We start from the raw sequence: 18,254 nt of genomic DNA, 5'->3' as shown, positions 1-18,254 counted from the left end.
ATGTAATTGCAGGTTATCGCTATAGATTTTCGATGGTATTCCTTTTTATCTGCACGACAGTTTGCAAGCACATCCAGGATGATGATGATGATGAAAAACGTTAATTTGCTCTATTTTACAGTGATTTTAGCGGCATCAGATGGAGTCTTTCATCTTCTGTCCAGGGTCAGTTCCCCTAGTCCAGGGCTCCGCTGAGGGTAGCTGCCCTGCGCGCACGCCTTACTAGTCCTTGTTGGACTTTCAGGATGTCGCTGGATAGCATCCTCTCCCACTGTTCCGCACTCGGGTTTTTTATTATGGCTAGCCCTTCTGTTTTCTGGCAAGCCCATGTGGTATGGCATCCAGGAGAAAGCCATATGAAACATGTATTGTCACAGAATGCCAACAAAGCTGTATTCTTCTGAGATCTTCATTCATCTCACTAGAAATGTAGCACAATGCATACCGAATTCTGCTCTAAGTGTCCGGACTACACTTGTTTGTTTGGTTTCAGTCAACATTAAAGGGACACTAAAGAAAAATAATTATAGCTATTTTAGTAACTTATCCTTCTACAATACAAAAAAAAAAACACTCATACTGTGATAAGAGGCTTGGCAAGCCAGGAAAGATGGAAGAGTGAAAGATGGGGAGGGGTGCCACCTCCCTGAAGTTCCTGCACTAACACGCTATGACGTCATGGATTTTGACACTGTCTTCTTGGGGCTGGTTAATGTGATGAGATTCAAGAACTTTTACTTATTCAGAATGAGCCAAATACGAAACAGTGCTTTGAAAAAGTATGTGATGTCACACTGACGTACTGGCGTAGGAGTTTTGGCGGAAAATTCAAATAATGTAAGTTTGACCTTCATTTTCTCTTCTAGTAATCGACCCATTACAGTAAAATAAATGATAATGGGGTTCTTAATGTATAATTCTAGTGTTCCTCTTTAGTGTCCCTTTAGGAAGCATAACTTTTACACACATGAATTTTTTAAATTTTTTTGTGGTGGCTATGCACATAAGTTAAAGTGCTTTGATTCCAATATTTATTTGCTCACTCGAAATATTGCAGCTATAAATTCATGGATTCATCAACTTTTGCAAAGTTCACAGCTCACTTTCTAAAAACAACACTACCTGCATGCTGTCGTAGAGTTAACCAAGTGCCTTTATTTATGTTTAGAAAATGAACACATAATACATGGGTAGTTAAGTGCTAGATTAAGTATACTCATATTGTGCAGTATGGATCGCCAACGTCAGCAACATTACATGATTATACTGACACAAAAATTTTGGCTCACTTAATTTGTCTTACTAAATAACTGCAGTATGGTGTCAAAATTTTTCGAACGTACAAGGTTCGACGAATTATAGCCTCTTTATTTAGGATTAATGAAAAACCTCACCTTAATTGAAGCGAACGTTCTTGGTGTAGGGCTTCTTTAGACAATGATTTATCTACATTGCACAATACTTGTAGGTAGTTGTAACGTGGTATCACAAACTGCTGACGCAAGCATCAGTCGTAACTAACGTAGTGGTTGCAAGCCACACAGTGACCATCTCACCGAAAGCTGGATGCGCACCCCATAGATCGTTATTTGCTCTTTTCACTGTCTTTTCACTGTCACACTCTTTTCACTTTTTTTATCACTGTCTTTAACGCTGCACTTGCTTCTCTTCATTCGAGATGAGATGGCAAGCTTAGTCCCCTGCGTTTGCTTCTTTGAGAATGTCCAGTGCCCTTCTCACAATCTCTGCCCCAATTATCTTGTCATCCAAAGCTTTCAATGCGGTTTCTGCCATTACACCAACCTTCGCATCACCGATGACGGGTGACAATTGGCCCAAATTTTTGTCACGACCAGTCCAGACAAACAAAACCTAGGCCAAGAAGCTGCGTTCCATTTGGAGCATGTTTTTGAATTCCTTGGATTAGATGATTGTTTAATTCATGATTTGCTGCACATTCGAGAAATTGAGGTTTCATAACGTTATTGCAATGCCAGCAGCTATCTAATCATAAAAAAAAGAAAGATAACAATTCCGTGAAAATACTCCTGCGAGAATCCAATGACGATTATTTGCATGAGGGGGGACATAACCCATTGGAGAGCCGTTCAGGATGCTACGAAGCCCATTGAATGTACAAATTCTGAAGCGCTTGTATACACCAGTACATGATACCTAATTTTCAGGATAGTTTAAAAAGTTATTGGTACTGCAAAAAATGGTCTGCAGTAGTTCTGCACACTATTCAACTGAAGTTGTTTCTCCAAATACACTGCAAGTTTTTATGGTAGCTGGAGGCATGTGAATGTTTTATTTTTATTACGACCCATTTGAACCTAAGTGAACCAATTCAAAAAGCTTTGAACCGGTTCGATTTGTTTCTATAAACTCCGGAGCTGAACTTGGACTAAGCTAAAGAGCATCAACCTGAATTAGGGAATCCCAACAATTCATTCCCCGGGATGTGGATTGGCAGTTAATGATTCCTTTTTCTGAGGTCACGGGGTGACAAAGCTTGAAAAGCACGGAACTACATTATTTATTTATTTATTTATTCAAAGGAACCTTACAGACCCTATGGCAGCTGCCATAGGGTCTGTTATCTCATCATAATTTGCTCCGTTATAATTGCGAATTTGTTTTGTTGTTCTGCCAGACACTGGCTTCGTGATGCTAAAAGCTGAATGAGGTTATGATTGCTAAAGCCACTCGTATCTATCGGGACGTACCGGTGTACGAATGCAGTTCATTTTTCCCTGTAGAGTACCCAGTTGTTATTTACAGATTTACAATTAAATAAAGCTAGTAATAAAGGTCATAGTGGCCTGCAAGGTCCTATGGCGACTGTGAAGACTTGTGAGCTTCTAGGTGGACGTACATGTGTGAAGTGATTATGTGCTCAAGCATTTTGCAACATATGCAGGTTAAAGATATGGGCTGATAGTTGTCAGGCGAGTGAACATCTTCAGATTTGTGAATTGGTATTATTTTTCCTGTTATTCAATCGGTGGGTAACTTTCCAGATGCTAGGGATTGTTGAAAAATATGGCATAAGATCTTGCTTGAGGCAGCGACGCTGTTCTTTAATATCTTGGAATTAATGTTGTCAATACCAGCTGAAGTGTATAGTATTTTGAGGTTACTTATGAATAATTTAATGCATTCAACTGTGATAACAATTAGTTCCATGTATGCGGCGTCAAGTTCGGGAAGAGTTGGAACATTGGAAATGTCTTCACGAGTGAAAACAGATGAAAAAAAATGTTTTAATACAGTGAGGCAATCGGCGCTAGAAAAAGGTATATTTTCTGTTCAGTGTAAAGTTATGGTGTTAGTATCTCTTGTCGGAGATATGGTTGGCCAAAATTTTTTGGGGATTGAAAGTTAGCAGCGATGGTAGGTCTTGCGAGTAGTATTTATCTTTTGCAGAAGATATTGCTGAGCAGTAATTTTTTAAACAGTCTTTCTATATCTGCCAGGCCTCAGCAGTACGCACGCGTTTAGCCCTGTTATACGAACGCTTCTTTATACTCCTTACTTTGCGAAGAGACTTGTTCAACCAAGGGCTGGATTTGTCGTTAGTTATGGAGACTATCGGGACGTACCGGTGTACGAATACAGTTCATTTTTCCCTGTAGAGTACCCAGTTGTTATTTACAGATTGACAATTAAATAAAGGTAGTAGCACTTTACAAAAAATTCTAGTTTGGAGTTAATCTCATCGTAATTTGCTCCGTTATAATTGTGAATTTGTTTTGTTGTTCTGCCAGACACTGGCTTCGTTATGCTAACAGCTGAATGAGGTTATGATTGCTAAAGCCGCTCATATCTGAAATGGAAATTATTGTGTCAGGAGCGTTTCTGAAAACTATGTCCAAGATAACGGAGGTGCATGTAGACACCTTAATTATTTGGGAGAGGTTTATAACTATTTGGAATGGGTATTAGGTTCACATTTTTTCACTAATCATGGTAACTTGATAGCTATGGCATCATACTGCCGAGCTAGTAGTCTGTGTTCAGTCCAAGCTGAGGGGGGCGCATTTCAGTGTATATTTAAATTTAGGTACAAGTCTTAGAATTCCAGGTAGTCCAAAGCTACCCACAATTGGCACCGATACTTCCCGGAACGGCACCCCTCCAACGCCGTCGTTTGGGCATCGGAATGTGTGTGCCTTTGTGTACGTAAACTATTCTGCGGAGCGGCAGCAAGTTGGCGATGAGTAAACGAACAGTCGCCGCCTCGTATGGCCGGCGGACCGAGTGTATAAAAACTGTTGTTGTGCGAATGCTGGACATACTTCTCTTGAGCAGTCATGTTAGACTGATACACTTCTCTCATGCAGTTATGTTGGACTGACACTCTTCTTTTTCAAGCACTCATGTTAGACTGATTTAATTTCTGTAAATAAACCCATATTCCTCGTTCTCGATGAGAAGCAGTTCTTCACTTCATCGACGTCCTCAGCGTAAATAAGTTGGACGACGGCATGGGCCAGCTACCTTCGAATTCATGTCGTACTCCAATCTTGGCAAAGGACCACGAGCGATGGGATTGAGCCCCCAATCCTGACAACATGTGATATGGAGTTCAGCATGTTGCCGTAGCCATGCATGCGTTTTTGATTTCCGATAATGCTCACGTGTTTAAAAATATAGCAACAGCAATTTTAAGCAATAGTTATGATGTACTTTATAACCGTCGACTTACGTACAGTAATCTCATAGAATACATCCGAAGTACCAAGACTTTACCCCCAGATCTCGCCACTTGCTGGTTTTGGAGACTTTCTTTCCCAATTTAAAATTATCGTTCCTACTTAAATTGTGAACAGCGTCCTCGATTCTCTCACTATACATCATGGTCATTACATTTCCATCAACATTTCACAATACAGTCTGGCCAGTTGTCAGTCCCTTTAACTGTCTCGCTTCCACCGACGTTGGTGAGGGGGTTAAAGGGGGACGTGCATGCGAGGCCGGCAATGCCCTGTGAAGACATGCCATACAGAGTACGCGGCATTAAGGTGATGTGACAAAGCTGCATAAATTCATTTTATTGCATGGACAGTCTAGGTGCATTTCTGCTGTCGGCGTCACTGTTGCCCTGATGTTCCGTATGAAGTCCAAAGGGAAGAAGCGCGTCGTCTGCCGTCGTGCGCAAGGCACCAGGCGAGGGGAGTGAGGTGGGGGGGGGGGGGGGGGAGTGCGTTCTGCTCCGGCGGTGTTAGAGTTTGGCACAGCCGCACGGGCCGTATATTGAAAGTGATCAGCGATGCGAACAGAGTGCGCGGAGTGCTGTTAGCTTCGTGTGCACCGTGTTTTCGCCGCTTAGTTCGCATGGAAGCGAGAGGTAGCACGGAGGTCATTTCGTTCGCTGCTGCCGCGCATCCTATGTCCAGCATTTTCACAGCGAGTTTCCGTGGTCATTGAGTGAGATGTGTTCATGTTTGCTTGTGCGCGTGACACCATGCTTGTGGATCCTTGTGTGACACCATGCGCGTTGACACCATCCTTACTTCGTATAGATGTCTGCTAATTTCCTATCACAATCGATGCTTTGCCTTTCCGGCGAAACTGCGACTTCACCACCCCCCTGTTTTTCTTTTTTCCGGGGCAACTAGACGAAGGCGCGCCATGCTGGGTGGACGGCGCAAAAGTGGGTGTGGCGAAGCGGCTCACCTTTTTTTAAGGTTCTTTTTCTTCTCAGCGCATACACTCAGTAGCCAGACTTGTTATAACTGATAACGTGGCATGGGAGCATTACAGTAAGTGGTTAAGTTTATTACTCTAATACACATACAAAAGTTGATGGTGCATCGTTCTCATCGTTATATCCAATATATTTTTAAAACCGGTATCGTTATAAAGTTTCGTCGTGCTGTACGGTCCAGCTTTGCAATCATGCTCGCCCCCCTACCCCCCATTAGATACATCGCCCTTGTGGCCGAACTCGTTGTCGATGAAGACGGGTTTGAACCGCACTGTAGTCAACTCCCATCGCCCGTGATATACTCAGGCACACAAGTAATCCGCTCTTGCTTTGGTCCCACACTGTGACAGCTTGTTGTGCCCTGGAGTTTCTTGGTGGATGCTGACTGGCTGCTGGTGTCGTCTGCCTCCAGTGTAAAGCTACTGTATATGGCTGGGCAGTCAGATATAGTAATCCTACTCCATTGCGGTTAGTCGCAGACCACCCTTTAGTGGCGTGCGGGGCTGCCGTGTACCGCTCGAGTCCACCGCCAGCGTAGATGGTGGGGGCTCCTGCGTCGCGCATTCTATGGAGACGAAAACATTCTATGCCTTGTTGCCACGGCACTGATCGAAGCCACCACCACCGCCATTTTGATTATCTCGCCACCTCGAACAGGCGCTCTCGCACGCTGATTCACTGGCAGCTGTAGCCGCCACTGCGGCTATAGGCCTAGCTATTTCGACGTTCGCTACCAACCTTCTCGCTATTCGGTGCTTTTCACTAAAACGATTCCCCGCTGTTAGCAATGGCGCCGACGCAACCTTCGTAAGCCTATAAACAATGGCATGGAAGCTCAATAAGCGCGACGCGTTGCATGATGCTGGTTCCCGAAAGTCAGCTTCGGCTCTATACACCAGTGTTACGCGCTGAAGCATGGCAAGAGTAGAAAGAAGCAATTGTCTCGGTACACAGAATGTATTGCTTAATTATACACGCATGTACCCGCCGTATCCCATCACTTTTCGAGCACCTATACGCCTAATAATTGTACCGGAAGGCTTTCAAAGCCATTTTGGATGTGCCCTGTGGCAATTTGAGCCCTTGGGGGCGGTAAAAGGTAGTGATTCCAAAGGTCGGTCGGTATCGGCGACAAAAGTTATGGCTTTGCGACGAATCGACTCATATCTATTTGCAGAAGCCATACAACGCACGGGAAGCCGACAAACCGCCTCTCAACGAAAGCGAGGGCACGAGATGGTACGAACGTTGTTATTCACCGCCATCACCATTTTAGCGACTCACTGTACGTTGGCATTTCACCTTGGCGTCGTTCATAGACGCATATTCTCTTGTCGACCTTCTAGCATCATTATTGGGTGTTATACCTTTTTTGTCTAGTGCGGTAAATCTGATCAAAGCACTTCTGCCATTTGGAATGCACATAAGACATTTGCCATCACCTTTTGTCTTGTGCCAAATTAATTGTCTTGTGACAAACTGACGGCGCAAATTGTTCTAGCTCATTTGTAATTTTCTGTCTGTCTTGCAGCCAGGTAAATATCTTTGTTCTCGTTAGCCTAGAAAATTTTATAAGTTTGCAAAATTAAGTTTCTTGCCTACCCAAATAAATATAGTTGCAAATACCGTGTACGGCATACCGTCCGTGGCAAGGTAAGCTTAATTGGTCACAGTTGGCTTTGTGTTTTGCTTCACTGTTGAGCAGCACTTACTGATTGTACAGTAATAACAAGCTTCGCCAATCGGCTACAGATTACTGCTGTACTACTTCACGTGTTCCAAAAAGGCCTTAATTTTTCTGCTCCGAAACTGCTCCAAAATGCTGATGTGGTTACTTCTAAACTGCTCCAAAATGACATTTTCTCCTGGTCCAAAAATTGCTCCTGCTCCTAAAATTGCTGCAAATCCTAAGTTGGCTGGACCACCACTGCATTATGTATGCATCCCCTAGTGGCACATATGTCAAATGCTGAGCAGTTCAGAATAGGGCTGCCCGTTTCATTTCACGTAATTATGACAACCATAACAGCATAACACAAATTAAGCTCAATCTTTCACTTGAACCCCTTAGTGCTTGTCGCGACATTGCCCTTTTATGCCTTTTTCACAAATACGCATGCAGCAACAGACCATTCCCATTTCACCTTGATGCTCCTTCCATCACATCACGTCGGTTGCATAATCACTTAAGTTTCACGCAATTATATGGGTCAACTCACACCTTCAACGCATCTGCTCTTCCACGCGCCATACGTTTGTGGAATGATCTTCCAGACAACATTGCATCCGAACCAGACCACGATAATTGCCGTCAACGCCTGCACTCTTTCTTTTCGCAATAAAAACTTGCCACTAGTATTTCCAGTTTTATTTTACTTCCGGTGCCATGTTCTGTATACTACCCATGTATTTATTTATTTGTTATATTGACAGCTTTAAGACCAAAGACATCCGTCATTTTTTTGTACCACTGCACGTGTTTTTTTTTTCTTCAGTATCCCACTTTGTGCCCGACTGCATTCCTTATATTGATAAATGTTTTTACTGTGCACGCCATTAGTTCCTGCGTTTTTATCATGCGCTACCATTGTGCGTATTTTATACCCTGCCAACTGTTCATGCGCCTAGATTTCGCATATTTGTCAGTCTATCTTTGGTTGTAGTTTCTTTTCTTGGTTGTCATTGTAATCGGTATACTTTATAGTTCTTGTATCCAGTTTTTCCATATGTATAATGCCAGCCAATATTTTTTTTTTCTCTCTTCGTGTTATCCTTTTCCCGCCGGACCTTGTACTTGCCGCCATACCACATTATCATCGATTCCTCTCCTTTATGTTAAACTGCAAATTTGGGCCGTACGTTGTACACCGACAAGTTACTTTGTACTTTCTTTATTACCCCCCTTACTCAATGCCCTGTAAAGGGGCCTGTAAGGTATGTTCAATAAAAAAGTTTAAAAAATGGCAAAATTCAAGAGGACGTAGTAAATCCAAGAACTTGTTTAATATAATGCACTATTGTATCAAGAGTTCAGTGTGTTTTAGAGGCCCCTATGAGGCCGACATTATATGTACAGGTTTTATGCAGGAATTTATTTTTATTACGCAGAAGAGCGGTGTGCTTACTGGCTCTACATATGGCGGTCAGCAACAGGGGTGATACAAGCTAATTTGAGGTGCTAGCATTCGCCATGCATTTAAACTTCGTCCATATACGTCCACAAATATATACGCCGAGATACCGACCGACTCATCAGCAGACAGCATGCAGCCAGTACTCGTAGGGGGGAAGCGGGCTGGGGGGGAGGCGGCAAGGCAAACTTCGCTTTGAAACTCCCTTAATGTGTGCGTTGGGGGGCAAGGCGGTGTCTGTAAGAATATCTTGTATGAGCACTGGACAGGGAAATCAGCTAATGGATGTCGGGGAAGATGTAATGACAATGGAAAAACCAAAGATCAACTAAGTAAATACGCGCGTTCTGACATTATGGCGCTCATTCCGCAAATAAACGCAAAATGAGCTTGTCTTGTCAATATAGTAACTGGTTGCATATAATTGATTGGTGGAAAATGTAACTGGATCACAGTGAGTGTTACGGAGTAAAAAAATGTAGTCGATCGATTAGAAAACTACCAAAAAATCTAATTACTTATACATAATTCGTTACGTAAAAGTCTGACGTTGATGAAGGCTCGCGTCTGCTATCGTTCGAGAAGTCGTGTGCAGTCTTTGAACATATTTCAATGTCCAACGCCACATTTTTATTTCTCAAGCTGCCCCCCCCCCCCAATGTCCCCTTTAAAAAATCTACCCGAAAACAAGAAGAGTGCTATCGTTAATAGGAAGCTGTAGCTCGATCCAGAGCTCCCATCTACGCACACGAGAACTGAGCAAACATTTTTCTCGGCAACGAAAGCAGAGTTTTACGTTTACATGTTAAAGGAAAAGTCAAAATTCAGCAAAATATATTTAGTCGTTGAATATGTATAACAATTTGAAAAGAAAAGAAAAGCATTTATGAATTTTGCAACTCTGGAACTCGGCAATAAAAATGGATAGCATGATTTTCTCAACTGCACAAAATGATACATCTAAAGCGTACAAAACTGATGAATCATACACCGCTCTGAATTGTACCCCTGACTTATGCCTGTATACGACTTTTTCAAAACCCTTTCAAACATTGTAACAATTCACCGTAGGGTGTAAATTCGTACATCAAATTTGTAAGCATGAGGTGCTCAAATATATGCGGTTTGCATAAGTGCCATACATGTTTTTGGTGCAGATTTAAAGAGTTGTAAACTTCGTGCTCCAGTTTTAATAAAGTTACCATACGCTGCACTGTTTTACAAATATTATGAAATAAAGTGGTGAGCAAAGAAATGGGAAAACGTATACACCATATAAATGCAAATTTCTGACCATTCACGAGTGTAAAGTAAACTTCCACGCTGAAAATTGCAGCGTGCTCTTTTTTTTTGTTTTTGCAAGATCATTGTTAGTAATCATCTTATCGTTTAGTTCCTTCTATACTTTATAATCCCAGACCATTCTTTTTTCTGCTCATATAAATTTCGCATTTGCAATAAGCGCTGGCACAAACGGAAGAAAGTTAATTATGGGGTCTTAAATTACAAAACCACGATCTGATAATGAGGCAAGCCGTAGTGGGGGACTCCGGAAAAATTTTGACACCCTGGGGTTCTTTAACGTGCACCTAAATCGAAGTACGCCGGTGTTTTTGCATTTCGTCCCCATCGAAATGCGACCACCCTGACCGGGACTTTATTCCGCGACCTCGTGCTTAGCAGCGACACAGCATAGCCACTAAGCAACCACGGCGGCTATAAACGGAAGAAAGTGCGGTTCTGTGTCACAGTTGTATATACCGTCACGTCGTGGTGAGAGTGAAAAATGAATACTACCAAAACGGCGAGCACTGCTCGGAGCAGCCAGAGCGCCTCCGCCGAACGCACCTAAAGCGACGGAAATGGATCCACGGTCATCTTCCGCAATTACGCGACTGCAGCACAGATAGAGTGAGCTAGCACAAACGCAGATTAACGTTGTCTAGCACAGACCCGATAAAAATGGCGACTTCGGCTTTCGCCGCGCAACAATAAATGGAAATTGGCGGCGGTCACATAATCGGAGCTCGGCAAGATCTTATCGCACGGACGGAACCAACCAATGCAGCGCTCGATAGCAACCAGCCGCAGATACCATAACTCTTTATTGGGCGAACTTTGGGCAACATTGCTGGGCAACAAATAGGTGTAGGCGTGCCACCCTGTGAACTTCAGAATTCGCGAAAATCTCGCACACACGAAAAAGCAGGCGGGAGGGAGCGGAGATAGCACGCACTTTGCTCTAAGCGCACAGCCTTTTGTAGGACACACACACTTTATTAACGATGACTTAGGGTAGTAAATCTGGAACACCAGAGACTGACAACACTCCTTACAGATCAATGACTTCATCAGCAACTTTGATGCTGCCGATTTATGCCGCTTCAATTGAAAGAAAGAAAAATACACCCGTCTAAAAAACTTGCCCGAAGCAGGCACCTCCGGTGTATGGATTCTTGTGTTGCCATGAGAACGCAGAGCATTGTTCCACCCCAAATTCTTTTCTCTTCTTTTTTCAATCTCGCGCCGCGCCGTCTTTCAACAGCCTTAAACTATTTTCGCGAACAGAATCTATTTTCCGTAATAGTTGACATTGTCGTGAAACCGTAGAACGATCCTAAATTCGTAAATATTACGAAAAATTCAGGAGAGATGGCCGCAGTGAAGAGAATACTTAGAAAAGCGAACAAACAGCGGCGCTTTCCTGCTTTTAGGTCCCCTGTTTTCTGGCGCTTTTTTCTCGACTTGAATGTGTATACCGATTTCGCTTACACTGATAACTCATCGGTCACCTGAAACTTGTTGTTACTTAACACTGTTGCGGCAAACCTTCAGAAAACACAGCGGAAATGCATGATTCGAGGACATGCAACGCGGCCATAACAACGGCATGGCCGTCGAGCTGCGTGAAGAGGCGACGCGCCGAACCGTTCATGGGCGTCAGAAGTTCGTTCCTTGCTCTTTGTTCTTCAGAGCGAGAATTGTGGGCGCTCGTTATGTGTTTAAAGTGTTATGTTACCCTTCATACTATATCTCGAGTAGCATGCGTGAGCCTTTGCAAACATCTCCACTTGGACTACAGCCTCTTCTTGCAAAGCTGCTAGGCTTAATGTTGGCAGTCCCACGGCACGGTGTGTAGCTGCCGCAGGTTCATACAGAATTCCAAAGCCAGGCGTCCGAGATATCGTCACTAAATTGGTCTACGAAGTCTTGCAATGACATGCAAGTCCAATCGCGAGGACGCTCTGAAATGCGTTCACCATCAATGGAGGCGTCATCTGTGCGAGAACTCTTCGCATTCCATAGCGACGGCTCTTTAGCTTGCTGGAGAAAGACAAATGTAGAGATTACATCGGCTAATTCAATTTTTACTGATCACAGTAAAATAGTATATGAAAGTAAATAAATAAATAAAGCATCATTGGTGACGAAGATTTGCACTTTCTCTAAGCACGTCTGACCAGACCGGCAAGCTGTGGCGGCCGCGGTGAAAGAGGTGTTCTGTCTGTCTTGCCCCCTTTGGATGCGTGTCAGCTTCACCATTTTCTTCAGCAGGAAAACAGTGCAATAGACAGGACACGTGCAAGTGACAAACGAGTGAGAACACGTAGGTTGGTCAGTCTCATCTTACTGCCGTGTCAATTGTGCTGCTTTCTGCTAAAGTCATTAAGAACCAGCCGTACGCTTCATTTTCCTTTTTAACCACCATTCTTTTCTCTTCCCTATCAAAACTTACCCACTAGCGGAATATTGCATTGCTATTGCGATAAGTTGTATTGAAAAAAATATATCTATTCAAATTCCTGAAATTTGTATTTTTTTTTTTTCTTGCAGGAAATCGGCGCCAGCGAAGGCGGACGGACGCCTCTACGCAACGAGGAGAGGCCTCTGCACAACTGCGTCGTCATAGCAGCATTCACGCTGTGGCTGTTCATCCTGGCGCGGAGCTGAAGGCCGTGAAAACTATGCATACGAGCAACAACACACACTATATATTCACTCGTATGGCACGACGTACCTACTCCACACAATTGCAATACCTGTACAGGGGCCCGGAGAGAGCAAAATGTATATGGAGAAGAAATTCGCACTCAGCATGTAGCCGACCATTCCAAAGGCTCTTCCAACACCCCACTTGCTTCAAATCAGGAGTTAAAAAAAAAAAAAACGCGAATTTCATCCATGATGTACGCCACATCAGCGCTGTCTACTCTTATACGCGATGTATTTTTGAGGAGTGCCGAAAATTATTAAATATAGAGCGCTCAAAATAAAAACGCGATCTTTTTAAAGAAGCCGGACAATAGAGAACGGCGGACTTCGGAAAACAGACTACGGTCCTATTTTTCTCGCTAATTAGTTATATGCACTAATTAACCTTAACTATCGCGTTTATATGGCTTCACAGAATGTAAACTTCCTGGCAATTGACGCCGTGATCTTATATATGTTTTCAAATTGCGCTATAAGTCCTCCTCCTCGGTCCTGCATGCTGCAGAAGAAATTTTCTTACATCTTCCGCTGGGAAACTGAAACTGGGCGCATGTGGGGAAACCACGTGTGCAAACCGTACCACGCAATGCGAGCCACCTTCATTACTTCGATGTGGCGATTACGGCTTATGAAGTATCCTTGGCTTCACTGTGACGTTGGCACTGCAGAATATGGGCAATGACCTATCATTGACCCCGCTAATGTAATTCTTTCCTTACTGCAAGAAATGTGCTCATTTTCGGTGACTTTATGTTTTAACGTTTTATTTCAAAGACGTAGTAGTCGCAGCGTATGTGACACATAAAACCACAGCCTGTTCACTGATGTTTTGAATGGATGTAAAGCAACAATACGTCGATTTGGGCGAGTTGGTTTATCTTGACGGTGTACACAAACCGCGCTAAAGACGAAGACGACAGGAACACATATATACGATAGGACGGGCGCTGAACTTCCAACTAGCGTTTATTTGAAACGATCGTCCATTTTATGCTCTTCACACCAGGTACTTCATGCACGCATCATCATAGCGAAGATTGTATGCATCGGAGCGACGGTAACGCTCCGCCGTCCACTGCTGGCATGGGCGCTAAGTCAATCAGTTCATACATAAGATTGCATAGTCAATATTTTCGCGTGTCTATATACCTATATTTCTTTCGACGTACCTATATAGACTCGTAAAAGCACTGACTATACAATCTTATGTATGAGATGACTGAGTTATACAAGATTTTACATGATGATGCGTGCATGTTGTACCTGAAGCGCAGAGCATAAAATGGATAATCGTTTCAAATAAACGCCAGTTGGAAGTTCAGTGCCCGTTCTTCTTTAGCGCGTTTTGTGAACACTGTCAAGATGTAAAGCAGTAATAACTGTGGAGGCAGTTTTTTAGAATGATTATGTTAAACTTGAGACGAACACCTCTAGGAACATCACCGAAAACAATAAGTACAGAGAGTAAAAAAAATTCAGAAATATAAACAAAATATGCGCCTGACTCCTAATGCTCAACTTTTGAAGTCAGACCACGCAATAAAATATTATGCAAATTTATTGGCGTCAATATTAGCCACAGTGGTGTCCATCCTATGCGGGAAAGCAGTAGCTTCACAAATGTGAAAACGGGTAAGTTCATATGGCACAGGGAACATTTGTTTTTGTAATTGCAGGAGGCACCTGGCTCGTTTTTTGGTGCATTCTTTTGGCTCTCGAAGCAGTGGTTGTCAGGTCAAGGAGTATGCACAAGCCTCCTCGTACTTGATTAGTTGATTATTGCGGTCGATCATCTTTTCTGTGCAAGCAAGTTCGCCTATAGGTACTAGGCCATGAAAAAACGAGATCAGGATGTTATAGTTCTGAAGAAACCATTTAAGAGAAGTAGCTCTTATCGTCTACCTCGTGGGACAAAATTTCCAGAAGTTTACACTGTCATGTATAGTGCGCGCTCAACTAGCGCTGGAGCCTCCATCTGCTTTGTTCAGTTCCTGCACAGTACTGTACAGCAATGTGGAGTGTTTCACAACACTGTGTAGTAATGAATAAGGACAGTCGCACAAGCGGGGTTGCAAATGTGAGAGAATTAATACACTGGTAGTCAAGCTATGGCCGAAGGCCGGTCTGAAACCGACTGCGTGCTGTTGTGCTAGTGAAAACACCACACAACGGGAAGGATTACTCGTAATAAGGTGTCAAAACGCTGATTAAAGCAAACCACGATGGGAAAAGTAAAGTTGCACTTTATATCAGTCGAATAAAGTTATCAAAGCGTGTTCTTGTGAGAGTGAAATCCCCGCACGACGGGAAGGATTGCTTTTAATAGTTTGTACATACGCTGTCGAATGGATAAAGACAATCCACTATGGGAAAAGACGCACTCATGAGCATCTGCCGTTGTTTCAGACATCGTTAAAACAGCTTAGACGTCGATCGGAAAATTAGACAACCCGACAGAAGGTCCTAAGCGCATTCTTTTTTTTTTGTTTGTTCGATTGACGAAGTGCTAGGAGAAATGCACGCTAGTTTCGACGACAGCTGCAGTCAAGGTTTTATTCTTTCAGACTCCCCAATATGCCAACAACTGTCAAATCTGACCAATAGCTTAAGTTGAATCGTCATTTAACATGGCGCGTAGCGTTGGTAGTAGAATCATTCCAACAGACATGTTTGAGAACGCGTAGGAAAAAACTATGGATGAAATTGATCGGTTGCTATAGGCCTGGTAATTGCTATAGGCCCTACCGCGCGCCCGCAAGTAAAATTCTAGACAAGTGCGACAAAAGAGCTAGTGCACTACGCTTCGTTTTGGCGCATCGATGACGTGTGAAGAAAGTGCCCACCACGAACCTACAGAGTACTAATACACTGTAAAACGACGAAATAAAAAAGATGGTTCGGCTCACGTGACGCAGACTGGGAGACGTGAGAGGACGTCCACAACCGGCGATTACTGTGCACGTGGTTTCTTGCACTCCTTGAGCGCACAGTTTGTTTCCCACCGAAAAAGAAACTTTCTCCTGCTGCACGGCCAATAGATGAAGACTTCTCGCGTGATTTCAAAACTGTCGGTTTTCGTCAGCAGGTACAACTATTACATTGTCAACAGCTACGTATCTACGCTAATAAAATAGTACAGATGTGGTATTTGACTATACAGTCAGAACATTAGAACACCTAACGTGCTTTACTGATGTCCGCCGTTCCCGATAATTCGTCTTCTAACAAATCACATTTATGTATTATTTATTCATTTATTTAAATACTCTGAATGTCATTGCAGCGTTACAGTGAGGAGTACTGTTCGAAATGTTCACGTGTTCATGTTCAAAATGGGAGTCTTGAATGATGCATGCTCAGGGTTGCTGGCGATGGAGGTACGGATGTGATTCCATTTTTACCTTGACCTCTCTATCTTCGGGAATGTTTGGCACTCTTTGCAAAAAACACGCGTTATTGACTCACAACACATTGTGCACCCTATTGTGAAGAAATATAGGCCTGCCGCCCACTGTAGAAACGCCCATGTCGCCCACCGGCGGCAACGGCGGGCTATTCTTTCTTTTTCCAACTATACATTTAATATACAAGGTGCCCCGACTATCATGCACCAAGATTTAAACATAAGCAAGCGCCACGTGGACGGACAGAACCACGGATGTTATTTGCCGTCGCGTGGACATACTCTGATTATCTTTTGCATTCTATAGTTACCCTTAATTAGTCAACTTCCCAAATATCATACTTAGATTAAATGTGTCAGTCAGAAAATTGTGGAGCAACATGAAAAATTCCCGATACAGCTTTCTGTTGTCCAGTACGTGCTACATGAAAGTGTTCTTCCAAGCGTGAAGGAAGCCCGCGAATACACACAGTGTGCCTCGAGCGGGCAGTCGTGCGGCAATTTTGCGTGTATTCGCGGGCTCCTTTCATGCTCGGAAGAACGCATTTATGTAGCACATATGGAGTAACAGAAAGCTGTATTGGGAGTTGTTTTTGTTGCTCTACAATTTTCATCACATTTAATCACATTTATTCTAATTACAGTATTTGAGAAGTTGCTTAATAAGATTAATTATATCATTAAGCGGAATGCAAAAATGTATCTGGGTATCTGCAAGCGACGGCAAACGACATTACCTTGGTTCTGTGCAGCTACATTGCATTTGTATATTTTTAAATCTTGGTGCATGATAGTTGGGACACCCTGTATGCTACGTGGTGCAGTGCAAATACTGCGAATACGGTAGAAAGTCTTGCGCACACTAAACGAAGATAACAAGAAAAGGACACAATAACGGCAGTAGTCTTTAGTCCTTTTCTTTTTGTCTTCGTTTAGTGTGCGCAAAACTTTCCACAATAAAATCAAACCAACTAGCCCGCCTCTCAATCTTATTGCTGGATACAGCAGTATTTGCGCAGCATGGTACGTGGGTCGTACAGTTGTCCCTCGACATTGGGTACGCATAGTGCAAATGAAGCCGCATTTTCATTATAACGATAAAGAGTAAGGAGGTGGTTCAGAGCCCTTTTGCTTTGTTATGCCTATCACTGTGTGTGTGTGTGTGTGTTTGTGTGTGTGTGTGCGTGTGCGTGTCCGCGCGCGCGCGCGCGCGCGTGTGTGTGTGTGTGTGTGTGTGTGTGTGTGTGTGTGTGTGTGTGTGTGTGTGTGTGTGTGTGTGTGTGTGTGTGTGTGTGTGTGTGTGTGTGTGTGTGTGTGTGTGTGTGTGTGTGTGTGTGTGTGCCGACGAAAGCGGGTGCGGGGGGCTTCCTTGCACGCAATAAAACTGCGTTTTATGATATGCAGTTATTTATTGAATCTCTACGGTACTGAACTTCGCCACAAAGCTGACTCCTCAGTTTTGTTTGTGCGTGTTTGTGTGTGTTTTTTTAAAGACAATGTTTTCCTTGGCGATCCTGGATATATATCTATGTCTCGATATGTGGGCCTACGGCGAAGGTAATGCAGACACGGAAGTGAATGTCCATGTCTGCGCGCCTAACTTTTTTCGAAGTCCGACGCTCTTCGTATACTCCCCTCACGCTGCGGGTGACGCCATAAAGTGCCATGTACAGTGATCCGCGCCTCAGCAAGTAGAGGAGCGCTACGCCGCGATCGCGCGGGGCAACTTTCAGTATATCGGGGGAGCCTCATGGAATGAGACAGACAGACATACATTATTGATAGGAAAGACAAAGACGTCGACATGAGTTAGTGCGCTCTAGTTTGCTACGCTACATTAGTTACTGCACGTATATGCTACCTATGCATTAACTCTAGGATGAGAGAGGAGGACCGATGTTCTTTCTTAAGGGGCCCGGCGGTTACGGTGTCCTGTTGGTTGGCGACGTCCGCTTTCCGATTGGAGACGCCGGACGTTGTCGCTCCAGCGCGGCTCACAATAAAATGTACGCTT

General features: G+C 43.5%; 1 protein-coding gene and 1 long non-coding RNA gene across 2 annotated transcripts in view; one reads left to right on the top strand and one right to left on the bottom strand.

Moving 5' to 3' along the window:
• The window catches only part of LOC135901566 (uncharacterized), a 57,243-nt gene extending 41,496 nt beyond the window's left edge, over positions 1 to 15,747 (top strand). Inside the window, exon 2 of the long non-coding RNA XR_010564173.1 lies at positions 12,679 to 15,747. This is a non-coding gene — a long non-coding RNA (uncharacterized lncRNA). The remainder of the gene's footprint in view (positions 1 to 12,678) is intronic.
• The window catches only part of LOC135901568 (uncharacterized), a 1,085,637-nt gene that overhangs the window by 391,780 nt on the left and 675,603 nt on the right, over positions 1 to 18,254 (bottom strand). The window lies entirely within an intron of this gene.

The sequence above is a fragment of the Dermacentor albipictus genome, chromosome 1 (genome assembly GCF_038994185.2).
Source record: "Dermacentor albipictus isolate Rhodes 1998 colony chromosome 1, USDA_Dalb.pri_finalv2, whole genome shotgun sequence".
Lineage (NCBI taxonomy): Eukaryota > Metazoa > Arthropoda > Arachnida > Ixodida > Ixodidae > Dermacentor > Dermacentor albipictus.
This window is presented reverse-complemented; position numbering and strand designations above follow the sequence as displayed.